Source organism: Myotis myotis, unplaced genomic scaffold, assembly GCF_014108235.1.
Source record: "Myotis myotis isolate mMyoMyo1 unplaced genomic scaffold, mMyoMyo1.p scaffold_m19_p_2, whole genome shotgun sequence".
In the NCBI taxonomy this organism is placed as follows: Eukaryota; Metazoa; Chordata; class Mammalia; order Chiroptera; family Vespertilionidae; genus Myotis; species Myotis myotis.
In genome coordinates this window covers 124532561-124552478 of record NW_023416324.1, presented here as the reverse complement: position 1 = coordinate 124552478, position 19918 = coordinate 124532561, and positions in this window count along the sequence as shown.

Below are 19918 nucleotides of genomic sequence, written 5' to 3'. Positions count from 1 at the left end.
AATAACATTCTCAACTCACATAACTGATGATATTCATAAAACATTTAATGCAATAACAGACTATACATATTTCTTTCAAGTGCTCATGAAATATTTATTAAGCAAGAACATACTTTGTTCTATAAAACTAATCTCATTCAACTTCAAAAGAGTCAATTAATATAAAATATTTCTATTAACCACAATGAAATTAATTAGAAATCCTGGCAAAAATATAGCAGAAATATTTGAATATTTGGTAATTAAAGGACATATCTTTAAATAATTAATGTGTAAAATAAATTAGAAAATATGTATAACAAAGTAAAACTACAACACATCAAAGTTTGTAGGATACAATAAAAACAGTAAGGAAAACACTTTATCACTAGATGTTTATTAAAACAAGAAAAAACCCCTCAATACTCCAGTTACCATTTGAAAAAGTAAAGAAAAAAGAGAAAAATCACAAACAAAATAAGTGGAAAAAAATAAACATCAGAGGAGAAATCAATAGTATTGAAACAGTAAAGAAAAAATAGAGAAAAATAATGGAACTAAAAGCAGATTCTTTCAGATCAATACATTTGATAAATCTCTAACTAGAATGAGAAAGTAAAAGAAAGAGAGAAAGGAAGGAAGGGAAGAAGCAAACAAATGAAGGTGACACAAATTTCCAGTATCAATAATAATAAAAGCAGCCTTACTAAAGGTGATGTATATATTAAAATAAAAATGAGGATATTATGTACAAATATTTGCCAATAATTTCAACAATTTTGGTGAAATGCTCAAATTGCTTGAATGACACACCTATCAAATCCCATGTAAAAAGAAATAGATTTCTTGAACAGTCTCATATCTGTAAAAAAAATTTAACTCGTATTTAAAAAATCCTTTCCATACAGAAAATTTCAGCCCTACATGGCTTCATTAGTAAATTCTACCAAATATTTTAAAGAGAAATAATATCAATTCTAAACAAACTCTTAGACAGAGCTATATCTCAACTGTTATACACAGAGATGCTAGCTCTGTGTATATATAAAAACTATAAAAAGACATTTCAAGAAAACGAAAGAACAATATTGCTCATGAACATAATTATAAAATTCTTAACAAAACTAAGCATATACTATTTGTTAATTCTAGAATTTTTTGAATTTATAAACTATAACAGTGCAGCATGAAAAATGGATTTTGTTACAGGCATGTAAGTTGGTTTAATATACAAATAAATTAATGAAATTCACCATATAAACAAATTAAAAAATACAAATATTAAGTTATGGAAAGTATGTAGAGGAACTGGAAATCTCATATACTATTGGTGAGAATGTAACAGTATAGCAACTTTGCAAAACACATTTGACACTTTTTTAGAAAACTAAATATAAACGTACAATATATCTACCCATTTCAGTCCTAAATATTTACCTAACATAAAATCAAGCATATGACCCTAAAAAGATTCATATATGAAGGGTTATAACAACTTTATGTATAACCCAAATCATAAAAAAACCAATGTCCATTAAGATGTGGGTAAATAAATAGGTACATTACACAATTTAATACTTCTCAATGATAGAAAGGAATGTATTGTCTACACATGCAATAACAGGTTGAATCTCAAAATAATTACACTGGGTGAAAGAAGCCAGACCAAAAAAGAAAAAAAAAAAGAATACATACCATATAATTACATTTAAATATAATTCTAGAATATGCCATCTAATATGCAGGGACAGAAAGCAGATAAGTGGTTGCCTGGAAATGGAAATACAAGGATTGTCAAGAGAGATTACAAAGAGGTATGAGTTAATTTTTGAGGTGATGGACATATTCATTATTTTGATTTTGGTGATGTTTTTATATCAAAATGTATTAATTTTTGAACATTAAATATATATGGTTTACAGTATGTTAATTATACCTCAATAAACTTATTTTTATTAACAGGTGGTTCCCATATATATTAGTCAATCTTATTTTAATATTTCCAAAAATGATAACAAATTTCTGGATCTAGCTTTGGAAATATTAAACAGAAAATCATTGAGAGCAAGAGGTTTTGAAGCTAATATTTTGACTGGGTCATTGATGAGCATTAAAGTCATGTAAAGTCATGATGGAACTTTGGAAACAAAAAATATGTTGTCAAAATCCTCAGTGAATATGTGGGTGAGAAATGAAGATGACGTGATGATATGACTGCCACAAAGAAAGAAGGTAATGATATAGAGGGCAATGAACTTTGAAGAAAAACCTACATGAAACTGGCCAAATAATTATATGGAAATAAGAGGGGAAAAAGATAATTATAAAAACATGAATTTCAGGTAAGACAATGTCTTTATTATGATGCCTTGTAATAACAGGGTTGTTATTTAACAGGAAAGAAGGACAGGGAAGACTACACATAGGCATACCGTTATACATCCTTGCCCCCCAAATTGCATGTAACATTCTCCAAGTCTACTCCCTGATGATCTATGGGGGAAGGGACTGGGCAAAGGCAATTCAGATGCATGCCCAGTAAAGTCTGAGTGACATGGAAAGGTGCCTATCTGTCTGCCAGTTATACCTGGGAACAAATTAGTGGCGAGGATGGGCATGGCCACTACAAGGGCACGAAACCTGAATATTTAAACTTCCAAACAAGAAAGTTCTCTCATGTACCAGGCTCCTGGCTCTCCTGTGGCAGGGGATGCACTCCCCTGTGCCCACATGGTGCAGGGCCATATGGGACTCCACATATAAACCAATAGACTTTAATTAACTTGGATTCTGAACCAAACCAGGCTGCAACATGGAACATAAGCTCTGGACACTGGCCCTGTTTATGGCTCTGCTGAACTCATAACTGTTTTCTGTTCACAGGACTGGCTTAAGGGGCAGGGGACTTTGGAACCTGAGAAATGTAATTCCAGACAAATGAAGCCTTCTTTCACATCCCATCCTCCCAGGGGGCGTGGGGGCTTCTGAAATGTTTATTTCAGTGGTGCCCCAAGAACCTCCACCTTGCTCCCACAAGCAAAAAGGGAGTTTAATCCTCCTCTAACAGAGATAAGATATTTGAGAATATAAAAATAATCCCTTTGTTTCTAGCCCCATATCCAGTTGTACCTGTAAGAAAATTGTCCTCCCATATCGAGGATTTGTAGTCTCACTCAGAATTCATGGACTCATCCAGTGTCCTCTCTGTCTTTACTTAACAACTTAATTCTGGACATGAACTTCAAATGCTTACACCAAGCACCCTTGTGCAGAATTTTTACTACACTTGTGTGTTGATGTAATTCATAAAATTTATTCTAATTTTTATTGTTGCTCATTATTGTTTTTCTACATTGTGACTCTGCTTTGATCCCATTCTAAATGTTTAATTTCTGGTAGCTTTCCTATCTCTTATTAGTTCTCTTTCTCAAAACTGCAAGATATCCCCTGAAGAATTCCTATTTGGTCAAATCACCTGGAATAATACCTGTCATTAGAATTCTTTATAATCTGTCCCTTCCACCTGGCTATAAGCTGAATATAAAAGAAGTCTGCTCTGACTCTAGCTGGTTTTGCTCAGTGGTAGAGCATCGGCCTGAAGACTGAAGGGTCAGGTTTGATTCCAGTCAAGGCCACATGCCCAGGTTGCGGGCTTGATCCCCAGTAGGAGGTATGCAGAAGGCAACCGATCAATGATTCTCTCTCAGCATTGATGTTTCTATCTCTCTCTCTCCCTCTCCCTTCCTCTCTGAAATCAATAAAAATATATTTAGAAAAAAAAGTCTGCTCTACCAGCTTAGGCTGCCTGGGAAGACCAGCTGTTGTTTCATTCTAGCTCATGCTGCTCAATGTCCTTATCAAGTCTGTGCCCTTGACTTTATGACTGTATTGACCTCTTTTCTAATCCTGCTCAGAAAGAGAACATCTACTTCCTTCATAAAATTTAACATGAGACGATTAAAAAGAAAAACCACAAAAATAAACTTTCCCAAAAAAATCTGAACTATTAGATCATTTATAGGGGAGGCCGAGGGAAGGTCAATGGGGGTGGTGGGGGGGGGGAGGAGACATATGCACTACTCTTTGTAATACTTTAAACAATAAAATAAAATTAAAAAATATTGGAGCCATGCAGAGGTTTGGAAAATTAATCTATCTTAAAGGTCATTAAGTACAGAAAATAATAAATATTAAAGCTTATATATAAGTTGGCAGAAGATTTTTTAAAGCTTCAAGTGAATGCTGATTCCATGTGTCTAAAAAACAACATAATTTCCATGAAAAAGGTATAAGATCAATCCAGCAGGGTTAAGGAGAATAGAAAAATTTTTGATCATTGGTCAATGTTTTTTTCAAGGGTAGCAAAACCAAAAATACAAAAAGGATAATTTTGTAGCTCAAGCCCATAAAGTGAATTAGTAGTAAAGCAGTAAATAGACCATGGTTTTCCAATTCCTACTATGTCTGTGAACAAGTTTGTAATATTTTTATTTAACAGTTCAGATGAGATTGAGTATCAGTGTATAAGTTTAAGAACATAAATCTTCTAATCCTTGCTTTTCTGTTTTCTAGACCTCACACCATTGATTTCAGGTCCATTACTAGGTTAAAATTGGCTTATGTTTTTTTTTTCTTTTTTCTAAATTTTATTGAATTTATTGGGGGTGACATTGGTTAATAAAATTATATAGATTTAAAGCGTATAGTTCTATAATACATTATCTCTCTATTGTATCGTGTTCACTATCCAAGGTCAAGTCTCCTTCCATCATCATTTTATCCCCCTTTTTTTTCCCTCTCCACCTCCCCATTCCCTCCTTTCTTTCCCTCTTGTAATTACCATACTGTTGTCTGTGTCTGTGAGTTTTTGCTTGTTTGTTTGTTTTTGCTTAATCCCATCACCCTTTTCACCCAACCACTCAAATCTCCTCTCTGACAGCTGTTAGTCCACTCTCTGTATCTATGAGACTGTTTCTATTTTGTTTGTTTATTTTGTCCATTAATTCCTTATATAAGTGAAATTCTAGATAAAGTTAGAGCAGTGTGAAGGCTCAGGATGCAGAGTAGAAATAATAATCTTAAAGAGAAGAATGTTGAGCATCAGCAGTCACAAAAATCTGGAAGAATAGCTAAATAATTATAAATGCCTCAGGCTATATGCTACTTCATTCTCTGCTGTTTAGCCTAATTTCACATATATGTAGTTTTAGTGACATATGTATATTCGCTGAATCCTCAGTAAAATACTTATGAGGAAATATTACATCCTCCATTTTCATTATTAGAATACTAAGGTCTGAGATTCAGGCTAAACATTAATTTTCAGGAATTTTTATATGACTCTCTCTTATACCATAACCTATATTGTTCTCATTATATCCTAAAGTTCACCTTTAAGACAAGAATATCACCTCTTTGTTGATATTAATTTGTTTAGTTATAGAATCATTTGTTAGTTAACTATGTTTAAATTGCATTTAAGCAAATTCTGATTACCTTTGATTTTGAAGATGTATTTCTTGATTTGTCAATAAGATCTAGATCTATATTTAGCTCTGGAGATTCTATAAGTGATTACTATCAAGTTTCTTAACTTCTTAGAACCTCAGTTCATATATCTGAAAAATAGAGATTAAACAAGTGTTTTACACACACAAACACACACACACACACAATCACAGGTTTTTTAAGTAAATAATCTGCTTAATCTTAGCTAAATATATCTTGCTTAGTATATTAATGCACATATCTTCACAAGTGTTTAGAAATATTATTAATCTAATGTTAGAAATAACTTCACATTCCGGAGAAATGTACTAAATTAAACGATGGTAATATGAAAAAAGAATTTCTTCTCCAGATGGCTGTTCTTTCTGGGAGCAAATATCTGTCTACAAAATTAGCAAGGCTGACAATTTCTCTTTTCTTTGACCTTAGTTAATATATTCTCACTCCAATCTACTTTAAAAGATAAAAAGTCTCCCAAATATTTCTCTTCCATTACTCTTCCACAGAGTTTATTCACACTGAGTTAGTTTTTTTCACCTAATGGTAAAAATAAGTCAGCTTATTTATTCATCCCAATTTTATTTCTACAACTTCAATAGCTTTAAGCTCTTGAAATATAGAAAACTCAGTACACACTTCTCCTCCTGTCATCACCTGTGGTATTAGATAGAGATGCCTTGAAACTTCTACTTTTTGGCCAGAATTCTTAAAAATGGATTTTTCTAATATGTTAATACCTTTCACTTTCACTTTTGGGCCTTGAAATTATACAGATAATTTTAACCAAGTTTCCCTTCATACCAACATGTATTACATAAAAATATTTTCATACATTCATAAGTAAATATCATGTGGGGAATTTGTAAATATTTTTTCTTAAAAATATAAATTTTTAAAATACAAAAAAAGTACAAAATAATAAATCAAAGAGATATTTATCCATCATTTATAATTTGTTAACTTGTCTACTAATTTTTTATACCTATGAAATAAAATAAATAACTTTTAAGTTTGTTTTTGTACTCATCTAGCGACCACACTCAAATTTATCTACAAACCTCAGATAACCAGGATAATACTTTACATATATAAATGTTGTAATTAAGTATTTTAAAAATTTGAATAAAAGTTATGTGTTTTTTTTTTATATTGTCAGTTAGAGATTGCTTTTCAGTAAACTTTGTTTTAACAAGATGTTCCCATATTGACATACATACATTTAAGTCATAGGTTTTATTTTAAACCTAGTATTGTATTATATGAACAAATATAAATAGAAATGAAACAAATAGAAATATAACATTTCTGTTTTCCCTTCACTTAGGAATAACCATGATTTTTCTAAAATGTATTTAGAAAAATTATTCAAATTATCAGTAAATTCTGCTTACTTTTTAAAAAATATATTTTATTGATTTTTTACAGAGAGGAAGGGAGAGGGATAGAGAGTTAGAAACATCAATGAGAGAGAAACATCGATCAGCTGCCACCTGCACACTCCCTACTGGGTATGCGCCCAGAACCAAGGTACATACCTTTGACCGGAATCGAACCTGGGACCTTTGAGTCCGCAGGCTGACGCTCTATCCACTGAGCCAAACCAGTTAGGGCATCTGCTTAATTTTTAACTTACTAAAATTTTGGGCTTCTTGGCTAAGAAAATATTATACATATCTGTATAACTAGATAATTATTGAGACATATGTAAATTAAAGTGGAAAGAAGCAGTTTATCATCTGAGAAAACCTCATTAAAGTTTATATGTAATGAATCACATTGGCAATACAATAATGGACAAAAGCAGTAAGAACTAAAACAACGACCCATACTCTTTCTATATGGTCTACATCCCATGAGGATAAACTTGAGAACAGTAGCTGAATCTTCTTTTAGAGTTGTATTGTTCTGATTCATTCATTCTTCTCAAAAGATACCATAATACATTGGAAAAGTTTAGATTTGATATATGTGAACAAATTATGCATATTGCCTATTAAGTGGAAATTTTGAAGTTTTCATAAATCTATACTATACATGTCCAGTTTTCTCCCTATATTTCAGGCATTTTTACACATAGTTTAATCATTAAAATTTGTATAGTGACCAGTATTTCCAACTGGTTGAGAATACAAATACCAAATAACTGGAGGTATGTAATTATACAAAATAATTATATTTTTGTTATTATAATAATAATTTATATAAAACCATTTCTTTACATAATCATACTTTAAAAAAAATATGAGTTGCAATGGAAATTATGTGTCTCAAATATTGTGTTATATTTTTCTTTCTGTGCATTTAAAAATATATTTTCAAATCTCACTGACACTAGGGTTTAAGAGACTGGGTTCTGGCCAATGTGATTGGAGGAAGTGAGAAATCAGGCTTCACTACAAAACCCAAAGCAAACATGTCCATCATTTGCTTTTGATGGCAGTCTCACAAGATAAAGCTTGGATAACTGAGTCAACATTTAGCATGTTGACCCACATCTGATTTTGATGTAATAGAGAAATAAACTTTATGTTCATCTACTGAAATATTGTCATCTTTAAAAGACAACAGAACGTCCGAGATTATTCTGACTAATATATTTAAAGTTGATTAGTCCTTATTGTTACAGTTAATTACCTAAACTGAAGTTTATTTTATTGGTTAAAGCTCGGGGAGAAGGGGAAAGACAACTTTCTCAGCTACAAATATCAAATGCTAACCCTTAATAATGTATGATAAACTTTACCTAGGGATTTATATTAAAAAGTTATTAAAATTACTTATTAGTAGTAAAAATATATTTTAATGCTTTTAGATTTGGAGGAACTAAGTTTTAAATATTTTCTTATAGGATAAACAAACACATTTGTAAAATTGAGACTGGATTTTTATTTATTCTTACAATAAACAGGACAACTATTAAATGAAGGTAGGAACTATCTTATCTAATAAAGAAGGAATATGCTAATTGACCCTCACTCCATCAAAAAGATGGTGGCCCCCACAAAAATGGCTGCCTCCTTGTGGTCATAAGATGGCCTGCAGGGGAGGGTAGTTAGGGGTGACCAGGCCTGTAAGGGAGGGCAGTTGGGGTGACCAGGCCTGCAGAGGAGGGCAGTTGGGGCAACAAGGCTGGCAGGGGAAGGCAGTTGGGAGCGACCGGATTGACAGGGGAGGGCAGTTGCGGATAATCTGGCCGCCAGGGGAGCAGTTAGGCGTTGATCAGGCTGGCAGAGGAGTGGTTAGGGGGTGATCAGGCTGGCAGGCAGAAGCAGTTAGGGGCAATCAGGCAGGCAGACAAGTGAGCGGTTGGGAGCCAGCAGTCCCCAATTGTGAGAGGGATGCTTGACTGCCAGTTTAAACCAGCAGTTGGACATCCCCCAAGGGGTCCCAGATTGGAAGGGTGCAGGCTGGGCTGAGGTACAAACACCCCCCGCCCCCCCGCACAAATTTTGTGCACCGGGCCTCTAGTCTACATATATAAAAGCCTAAGTGACCGAAGGACCAGACTACCGGTCAGCTGGTTGCATGACACATACTGACCACCAGAGGGCAGACGCTCAATGCAGGAACTGCCCCATGGCGGTCAATGTGCTCCCACAGCCAAACTCCCATGATCTCTCACCCCGCCTGGCCAACCAAACTCCTGTGGTCCCTCACCCCACCTGGTCAGCTCCTCCAATTGGCCCCAATGGGGGGGAGATGGATAGCCAACCTCCTGAGGTCCCTTTCCTGCTGCCAGACAACCTCCCATGGTCTCTCTCTCCAGCCGGCCAACCTCCCACAGTCCCTTCCCCCAGCCAGCCACTCCCCCCACAGTGTGCCCCGATGGGGGGAACTGGCTGGCCAACCTCCCAGGGCCCCTCCCCCTGGTGGTCCCCCCCCCCCTCCCGGTTGGCCTCAATCACCGAGGAACCCCACCCATGCACGAAATTGTGCACCAGGACTCTAGTATTATCATAATTCAGTGCTTAAGAGCATGGGGTCTGAAATGATTCAAACTGGGTTTCTGTCTGATTAGCAACTTAATAAAAGTGTGATTTGAGGAAATTTATTTATTGCTCTTTATTTTTTATGGTTAATTGCTATCAATTCCATAATAAGGGTGACTTTATTGGTTTTGCTCACTACTGTGTTACTACCCCTAACAATGGGTTTGGGTCATAAGAAGCACACATAAAATTCTACAAATGCATTGTAGGATTTTGTGAAATTGAATATTAAGATATTTTAAAAGTGTGCTTGTATATAGAATTAACTTAGAGATACATGACATTTAAATAATAAACTATAGATAAGTTATAACTTTAGTTAAAACAAATGTTGTAAATAGAGAACCACATTTGTATATATCTGGTGATATGTATAGTTACTGCTCTTCTAAACCCAAATTGCTTGCATGATGCATGTTCTATGATGATCCAGTGTGAATTTTTAAGAGCTTCTTTAAAAGTTTCATTATTGTGATACTACAGTCTTTAAAAACTATTATTAATATGGGTAGCTCTTAAATATATCTATTACCAATATTCAAATAATTGAGGTAATTTATATTGTCCCTAGATCTTTAGCCTTGAGAGATTTAGGCTAAATTATCAATGTAAGAAGACTGAGGATAGAACAAAAGTATTTTTGTCTAGATTTGCTAGTGATCTAATAACACTTAATCTCACTATTCTATGCTCTTGATAAATAATAATAATAATACCAATGAAGGACTTATTGTAATTATTAATGGGCTTCTCAAATCTATCTGACCTCTTTTATTTGTTCTTGACACAGAATTTTGTATGAAGGTTACAGTTGTGCTGTTTGATTGATAGGTAGAGTAAACCTATAATACTTCAATCATGCTGATTTCACCTCCAACTAATATTTCCAACATCACACTAGTTCATGTTCACATTTAAAAAAATGTGCATCTCCCACTCTCCCAGTATGCTTCATCATTTTAGTCCTATTTTGTAATATTCTTGAGAATTTGAGCAACCATCCTGTTTAATTTTGGCAAGTGATACTAACCCCAAAACTTTCAATGCCAGTAATCTTTAAATCTAAATAACAAAAGCTCTAAATATATTACAAAGTAGAATTATTTTATTCCATTGACATAAACAAGATAAGCTATATCTTCACTAACATAAAAGGTTCCTTAACATAAGATTTAACAGAACTACTTTGTGATTTGTCCATTAGTTCTATTTCCAAAAATGGTCAAAGAAGCATAGAAATAATTTTAAATAATGTGTGAATTAAATTTCATGAGCTTTAATCAACTTTTAACTTTACTCACAAGCCTAATGGAACCTGATCCTTTCAGTGTTCACGTTGACATTGGCACTATAGACTATGATAGGAAAGGAGTTTCACTACCCATTTATTATTTTTACAGTCCAATATTTCTGTTGAGTACCTAACTTCCATCGTCAGAGGCACTGCAGAGAAACAGATCAGTGCCACAGACAGGGATATAACCCAAGGATACCAACCCAGTCTGTTCTATTTGTAGTTTTGTTTTTGTTATTTTTATCTGCTAAAGCACCTTTTCTTGCTATAAAATTTTATTTCTTCAATTTACTTAAAATATAAATAAATATTGTTTATTACTAGGTGTTATTCATGGGTTTTATGCATGTTGAAAATGAAACCTGTGAAAGATAGTTAATAAGAACTGGAATTAGACAAATGATTCTGTTAGGTTTATATTTTTGTCACCATTGCTAATTAAAATCTAGAAGCCACAAAACAAGTCACTAGTTATTGACCTTCTAAAAAATATCTAGTAAAAAAGTGCCCATCAACTTAAAAATAATTTATTCTGCCACACAATACAAAAAGGAAAAAGAAAAGGGTAAAAAACCCTATCAGTTTAGCAAAACTAAATATAGAAATAAATTATAAGGAGACTTTATGATAAAAATAGTTAGCAGTATATTATGTGAAGCTATAAAATAACAAATCTGATTCCATAACTAATTTTTGTTTTTATTCTGCCTCAAATCCACTGAGCAAATAATGCTAATTTTGGATATCATGAAAACTTTAAACAGGCAAGACAGTTATTCAACATTCTCACCTACCTTGACAAAAGTTTGACACAGTTGATACTGTATTTTTATTAAAATTCTTACAATATTTGGTCCCCAGGACAATATTTTCTCTAAGTATCACCACGTTGAATCAATAGAATACTTCTAGGTGTCCTTTAAGTTTTTCCCCATACTTCTCTAACCCTTGAATTTTGGAACATCTAAAGGCTGGGCCCTGTATATCCTTTATTTACACTTACCTCCTGCTGGCCTTAATGATTTCTAGGATTCTAAATGTGTTCTGCAAACACACACACACAAACACACACACACACACACACAAACACACACACCAAAACAAAAAAAAAAAACAAAACAAAAAACAAAAAAATCCTAAATGTGTTCTATATACCTACACACTTTTTGTGGGCCAAAATGCAGATCTCCTTGCATTGGTAGATGTAAAATCAATTTAATAGATTAAGAGAAAAAGGTTTTTAAGAAAAGAAACAAATCTGAAAAACAGATAAATTGGACTTCACCAAAATTAAAATTTGTGCTTCAAAGCACAAGAAAAAGTAATTCAGAACAAGGAGAAAATATTTGAAAATCTCACAAACTGAATAAAATAGTAGTCTCTAGAATGGATAAAACCCCCTTACAATAAAAACAATATAAGGGGGGGTGAGGGCATGAGTGTGGGGGGTAGGGGGTAATGTGGGGATAAGGATAATATGTAATAAGTTAATCAATAAAAAATAAAAACAATATAAAGTAAAATAACCCAATTAAACAAATCAATTAAGATAGTTAAAGTTTTAAAGAGACATTTTACATATAAATTAAAAAATATAATTAATATAATTAAATATTACATGGTCAAAAAGGATGAAAAGTTTCTCGGCATCATTAGTAATTAGACAAATGCAAATTAGAACCACAATGCTATAAATCATCACATCTACTAGGAGGGCTTTAATAAAAAAAGACAGACATTAGAAAGTGTTGACAAATGTACTGGAATTAAAAGCTTCATATAATGCTGGTAGGAATGTAAAATGATTCAGTGGCTCTGTAAAATAGTTGGGCATGTCCTCAAAAAGATAAACATAAAGCCCTAGCTGGTTTGGTTCAGTGGTAGAGCATCAGCCTGCGGACTGAAGAGTCCCAGGTTTGATTCCTAACAAGGGCACATTCCTGGGTTGTGGGGTCAATCCCCAGCAGGGGGAATGCAGGAGGCAGTCGATCAATGGTTCTCTCTCATCATTGATGTTTCTATCGCTCTCTCCATCTCCCTTCGTCTCTGAAATCAATATATATATATATACATATATATATATATATATATATATATGAAGTTATCATATGGCCCAGAAATTCTACTTCTAGGTTTATACCCAGGCAAATTGAAAATAAAACCCACACAAAAATTTTCAATGAATGGTTATTATGGCATTATTCATAATAGAAAAAAAATTAAAACAACATCCATCAATTGATGAATGTCTTAACAAATGTGGCATATTCATAAAAGAATGTATTTCATCCAAAAAAAAAGAAACAAATACCTAGAGCAGCATGAATAAATCTTTAAAACATCATGCTAAGTGAGAGCATTAAAATAAATATAAAGGATCACATAGTGTATGATTTCATTAATATAAAATGTCCAGCACAGGCAAATCTAGAGACAGATAATAGATTAATAGTAGACAAAGATTGCAGGATGAGATTAGAATGGACAGTGATGGCTAATGGGGATCTCTGTTTGGCTGAGAAAAATATTCTGGGGTTATATAGTAGTGATGATTCCACGACTTTGTGAATATATTAAAAAGTACTGAATTGCAGATTTATAAAAGTAATTTTTATAGTATGTGGATTATATCTCAATTAAAATAAATGTATAAGTAAAAGAAACAACCACTTGATTAGCAGATACTTAAGAAAACTCTCATTTTTAGCCCACAAAAAGAAATAACTAAATAACAACCTAATACTTCTATCAGTCTTTCTGAATTTAGTAAATTACAACTCTGTTATTCCAGTTCCTAGGGTTAACATCTTAAGACATCACACACATTTATCTCTATCGTATCTTGGCAGCAAGTTCCAGAAACATTAACTTTCATAAAGAATCATCTTTTAATTGAGTTATACTTCACATACCATAAAAACTATCATCTACACTAATAAAAGACAAAGATGCTAATTGACCATACCTTCACTACGCCCTAAGCCATGCCCACTAGCCAATCAGAGTGACTATATGCAAATTAACCTAACCAAGATGGCGACCGGCAGCCACAGAGCTGGAGCAAGCAGGAGCCTTGGTTGCCCCGGCGATGGAGGAAGCCAAGCTTCCCGTCTTCCCTGAGCCGGCTGTAGCCTCCGCTCTTGACAACAAAGTTTCAATTATAGAAGCTAAATAAATCCCAGATACCTGTTTCCAGCCAGCCTCCACTGGGAGCTTGGGTGGCTGGGGGCCATGACCAACCTGCAAACAGCCATCAGCCCCTCACCCAGGATAGCCACACCCTCATGGGGTGAGGATCCCTGCTAGGGGGCTTAGCCAGCCTGCAAATGGCCCTCAGTCCCTCACCCAGGATGGCCAGTAACCCCAGTGGGACCCCCACCCTGAAGGGGCTGTGGCCAGCCTGAAAATAGCCATCAGCCCCTCACCCAGGCTGGCCAGGCACTCCTATATAATAAAAGCATAATATGCAAATTGACCCTAACAGCAGGACGACTGGGAATGACTGGTCACTATGATACACACTGACCACGAGGGGGAAGATGCTCAATGCAGGAGCTGCCCCCTGGTGGTCAGTGTGTTCCCACAGGGGGAGCTCTGCTCAGCCACAAGCCAGGCTGATGGCTGCCAGTACAGCGGTGGTGGTGGGAGCCTCTCCCACCTCCTCAGAAGCGTTAAGGATGTCTGACTGCAGTTTAGGCCTGCTGCCTCCTGGCAAGTGGACATCTCCCGAGGGCTGCTGGGCTGCCAGAGGGATGTCTGACTGCCAGCTTAGGCCCAATCTTCCAGGGAGCGGGTCTAAGCCAGCAGGTGGTCATCCCCCGAGGGGTCCCAGAATGCGAGAGGGCACAGGCCAAACTGAGGGACCCCCCCCCCCCAGTGCACAAATTTTTGTGCACCAGGCCTCTAGTTTCAAATAATACAACTTAGTATTTTTTGGTACATTCATAATTGTGCAGCTATTACCACTATCTAATTACAGAGTATTTTTGTCCAACAAAACACATAAAAACCCAATACCAGAGAGGACATGCTTATCTTGTTCCTGACTTAGTGGAATAGCTTCCGTCTTACACCACTAACTATATCCTAACTGTGTTTTTCTTAGATGCCTTTTACCATATTGAAAATAGTTTTCTTTTTTTTTTTTAGTCTATTGGGTATCTTGTATCAAGAAATGGTGTTGTGTTTTGTCAAATATTTTTGCATCTTGGGATGATCGTGTATCCTACCCACCACCACCACCAAATTCATATTCTAATTCTTAGCAAATTCTCATCTACCACTTACATCAAACTATTACCTCCTCTATATGGGCTATAATAATCCCACTAAGTAGACTTTTTTTTATGTGTTTTATTCCCCACTATCATGTATTCCTCAAACGACATCCAATGATCTTCTAAAACATAAATCACATGTCACTATTTTGCTCCAAACTTCCAAAGGTTTCCTGTATCCTACAGAGGAAAATCTATTTTTTCTAAAAAAAAATCGTAACTAGAAAGAACTTGCATATCTTGCCTCTTTCACCCTCATACTATATTCTATAACTCTTCACTTCTCAAATATAGACTTATGGATATACTATGTATTGCTATATTATTCAGGAGATATTTATTAGGTATTTAATGAATGCAAAACATCATGATCACTATAATGAAATTATATATATATATATATATATATATATATATATATACTTAAACTGTTTTAGATTTTTGAAGAAGAAACTAGATATACAAATAAAGTTAGTAAAAAAAAATTAAAAAATAACATGCTATAAACAAAACAAAGATAAAATAATATCCAAAGAGTTTGATGTAGTGGGAGATTTATCACTGAACCAGGGCAATATTAATAGGCAACATAGAATTTTCCATAGGCCTGGGAGAACAGGTTAGATGAAAAAATATAGAACATCCAAAATAGATAGAAATCAAGAGATGGATTTTCTTTCTCCTTAACTCTTTATGTTCCCCACAAATCCTTGGTGTTACAAGAGATAGCCTATGCATACATTTAATTAATGTTTCCAATGTCACTATTTTATGCCAGTGGCCTGGTGCATGAATTCATGCACACTGAAAGGAAATTAATTAGAAGAAATACTTTAATACCACTATTGGACCTTTCTCTATAATAGAAGTGTCAACCAAATTCATGCTCGACAATGACAAATCAAAACACACGAGTGCAATTGGTGCCAGTGAGAACTTTATATGTATCATGCAGGTGCGAGTTAACTTAGCCTTGTATATGTAAACTAGCTTAATTAGACCTGCTTTCTGATTTAGCTAAAGTTTTTCCAGCCAAGGGAAAAACTTCTCTTTCAGGTAATTGTCAGCAACACAGTAGTAAATATCAACACAAAGTGGATTATTATTGTAGAACATGCAGGGAGAACAATGGGTAAAATATTTAACTGCTGCAGTGTTTGACTATATTCTGTGCAGTGAGAAAATCTGATGTCATCTTCAAGGTCCATCATTTCTTACTTCTTTTCAGTCAGGTTAAGTTTCTAAGCTTTCTAAATTTCTGTTTTCTAGCTAATGAAAAGAAAATAGGATTCCACCGAGTCTCCTATCTACCTACTCCAGGATTTCTGTGAGAATCAAATGAGATGAGGCATGGGAAAACTCTTCACAGACATTTGGTTAAAGTGTAAAAATGTTTCCACCTGGCTATATAGCAAGTCATGTTCCTGGGCTGAAGAAACTCCAAGGAGGCTAGTTGCTAGGGAGGGGAAGCCAGGTGTTGCTATGTGATGTCATTACCTGGCACCCACAGCCACCATTTCCAGGCTGGGTTGGGCTGTGGGCTGCTTTTTGCACCATGGGGTCTTGGCAGTTTCAGCTATGATTTGGTGGGCTGTCACTCTGGGGTAGTGGTGGGGCCATTGTCTCACTTGGGGCAAGCCAAGTGTTGCTTTGTAGGCACCAAGCCCATGGTGCCATTTCTCTGTAAATGGCCAGTGTGAGTCACGGCAGCTGCTGAATTGAGAGGCTGTCCCCTGGTGGTCAGTGCACATCATAGTGATCGGTTGGACAGTAGGACACATGTTAGCTTTTTATATATATAGACTAGAGGCCCGGTGCACAAAAATTTGTGCACTCGGGAGGGAGGTGAGGTCCCTCAGCCGGGCCTGTGCCCTCTCTCAGTCTGGGACCCCTCAGGGGAGGACCACCTGTTGGCTTAGGCCCGCTCCCCGGGGGATTGGGCCTAAGCTGGCAATCAGACATCCTTCTGGCAGCCCAGCAGCCCTCGGGGGATGTCCACTTGCCAGTGGGGAGCAGGCCTAAACTGCAGTCGGACATCCTTAGCGTTGCTGAGGAGGCAGGAGAGGCTCCCACCACCACCGCTGTACTGGCAGCCATCAGCCTGGCTTGTGGCTGAGCAGAGCTCCTCCCATGTGAGAGCGCCCTGACCACCAGAGGGCAGTTCCTGCATTGAGCATCTGCCCCTGGTGGTCAGTGTGTGACATAGTGACCAGTCATTCCCAGTCCTTCTGCTGTTAGGGTCAGTTTGCATATTACCCTTTTACTATATAGGATAAAGGCCTGGTGCATGGGTGTGGGCCTGCTGGTTTGCCCTGAAGGGTGTCCTGGATCAGGGTGGGGGTCCTCCTTGGGTGCCTGGCCAGCCTGGGTGAGGGACTGATGGCTGTTTGCACATGGTCACACCCCTTCAGGGTGGGGGTCCCCACTGGGGTGCCTGGCCAGCCTGGATGAGGGGATGATGGCTGTTTCCAGCTGGTCACACCCCCTTCAGGGTGGGCGTCCCCACCGGGGTGCCTGGCCAGTCTGGGTGAGGGGCTGAGGGCCATTTTCAGGTTGGCGGGTGACTGAAGCTCCCAACCTCTCCTTTTTTTTCTTTTTTTCTTTTTTTATTCTGGGATTTATTTACCTTCTATGGCTGTCACTGGAACTGAGAGTCAGCGTTAGCTCTGAGGCTTGGCTCCAGCTCTGAGACCTCGGCTGCTGAAAGCAGGTATCTGGTTTGTTTGGGTTCTATAATTGAAACACTGTTGCAACTCCAGCTCAACCAGCTGGCTGAAAGCATGGGGATTGTTTAGCTTCTATATTTGCAACATTATTTCTTAGACTGCAGCTCAGAGCCCAGCAGCGGCAGGCGGGGAACGTTGGCTTTCTCCTTCACTGGAGCAAGCAAGCCTTCTGTTTGCTTCAGCTGCCTGGCTGCCAGCCGCCATCTTGCTTGGCAGTTAATTTGCATGTCTCGCTGATTAGCCAATGGGAATGGTAGTGAAGTTACAGTTAATTACCATGTTTCTCTATTATTAGATAGGATACTTTAAAAAAATAACCAAAACATGAGAAAAATATAACAGAATACAGAACACAAAGTAAGCTCATAAAATATTATTTGTTATAATTTCTACAAAAGCTATTTCCTATAAACAATTAAGAATATCACTAATGAGAAAATATACTTACAGAAAGTTATTTAATATGTAGTTGTTAAATAGACAAATCAACTGGGACTGGTTGGGCTGTACCACTGAGCACTCTCGTGTGACATATGTAATAAGAAAAGGTTTTTAGACCTGGTCAGTGTGGCTCAGTTGATTGAGCACCACCCATGCACCAAGAGGTTGCTGGTTTAATTCCTGGTCTGGGGCACTTGCTTGGGTTGCTGGCTTGATCTATAGCAGGGAACATGCAGGAGGCAGGAGACCAATGTTTCTCTCTCTCGCTTCCTCCCTTCCTCTTTCTAAAATAAATAAAAATATATTTTAAAAAATAAAAAGAAGGAAATGATTTTAGTGCAATGAAGAGATTATCAACATAAGTAAGATTTAAACTTATAAAGAAATTTTGAGTTTTTATGAGCCAAATTGTCGACAATTGCTGGGAGACAAAATCTCAAGGGATTGAGAAAATGCTCCAGAGAATGGCAATTTTGTACCTGATTTTGTACATTATAATCAAAATAGAAGACGTAGTATGTTAAATAAAATATATTGGTGATAGATTAAGTAGGTGGAAAAAAGCAAAGAGGGGAAAACTCTGGTATTGGATAAAAAATAAAATGAAAGACACAGACTTTTTTTATATAGGTGAGTATTAAACTGAAATGTGGGATGTTTGAGTCTGAGTCTGTCATCTCAAAATTGAAGAATGAAATTGCAAACAAAAACGGTTAACAGAACTGAAGTTTATTGAGAGAAGCCAATCCTGGAAAAGGTGCAGCTGGGGTTCCATGCACAGGCAGGGTCCATAACTTCCACTCCATGTTACAGTTGGGCATTAAAATCTATTAGTCCATGTGTGGAATTCCACATGGCTATAAGCCTTGCTAGCTCATGATTGGTCTTTTCAAAGAAGTCTGTCTTAGCAACATCCTTGGGATTGGTTTACACATCTTATTGCCTTCTGATTGGTTATCTGCAAGTTGCTTGTCTTAGCAACATCCATACATTTTAAAGTTTGTCTCCTCCTGTGCCCTTCTTTCCATACCCAGCTGGGTTGCCTTAGCAATTCTACTTAGCTAGGTTTCCTGGTTTTACATCCTACCCCCATCATAGTCCCAATTCCTGACTACTTAGCTTCCCTCTGCCTTCCTCAGTTCCAGGATAGGTAACAGTCAATAATAAACTCAACAAGAGGGGATCTGTGGTCCCTGCTCTGGTGTTATGTCTGTGCTTTGAGAAGTCCAGAAAGAGAAAATTACTTTGACATTTTATAGGTATGTTATCATAGATGCAAAAAGACAACAGATGGGCTTAATGAAAGTGAAAATTGACCTTTGCTAGGAAAGATTCTAGCCTAGGACATGACCACTCACCATAAAATGCTTTTAGTCAATAAGTTTTAATTTCAGACCATCTTTTGTGGTTACTTTAGCTCTCTGAGTTTGTAAGGCCCACCATGAATACCTCCCTTAAGCTTGTCAGGTTTAGAATGTGACTCTTTTTTGTCCACAAAATGAATTTATATTGTACTTTCCAGGTTATATTTCAATATTTAGAAAATGCTCATATTTTGGCTTAATAAATAATAATGGGCAGATTGTAGTGGTAGCATAAATAAAAGAGAACTTTCATTTGTATGTAACAATTTATACTGGAATACTGCCTAATTTGAATGTTACTTGAGCTGAATTAAATGTGGATTTGAGCTTATCATCTGAT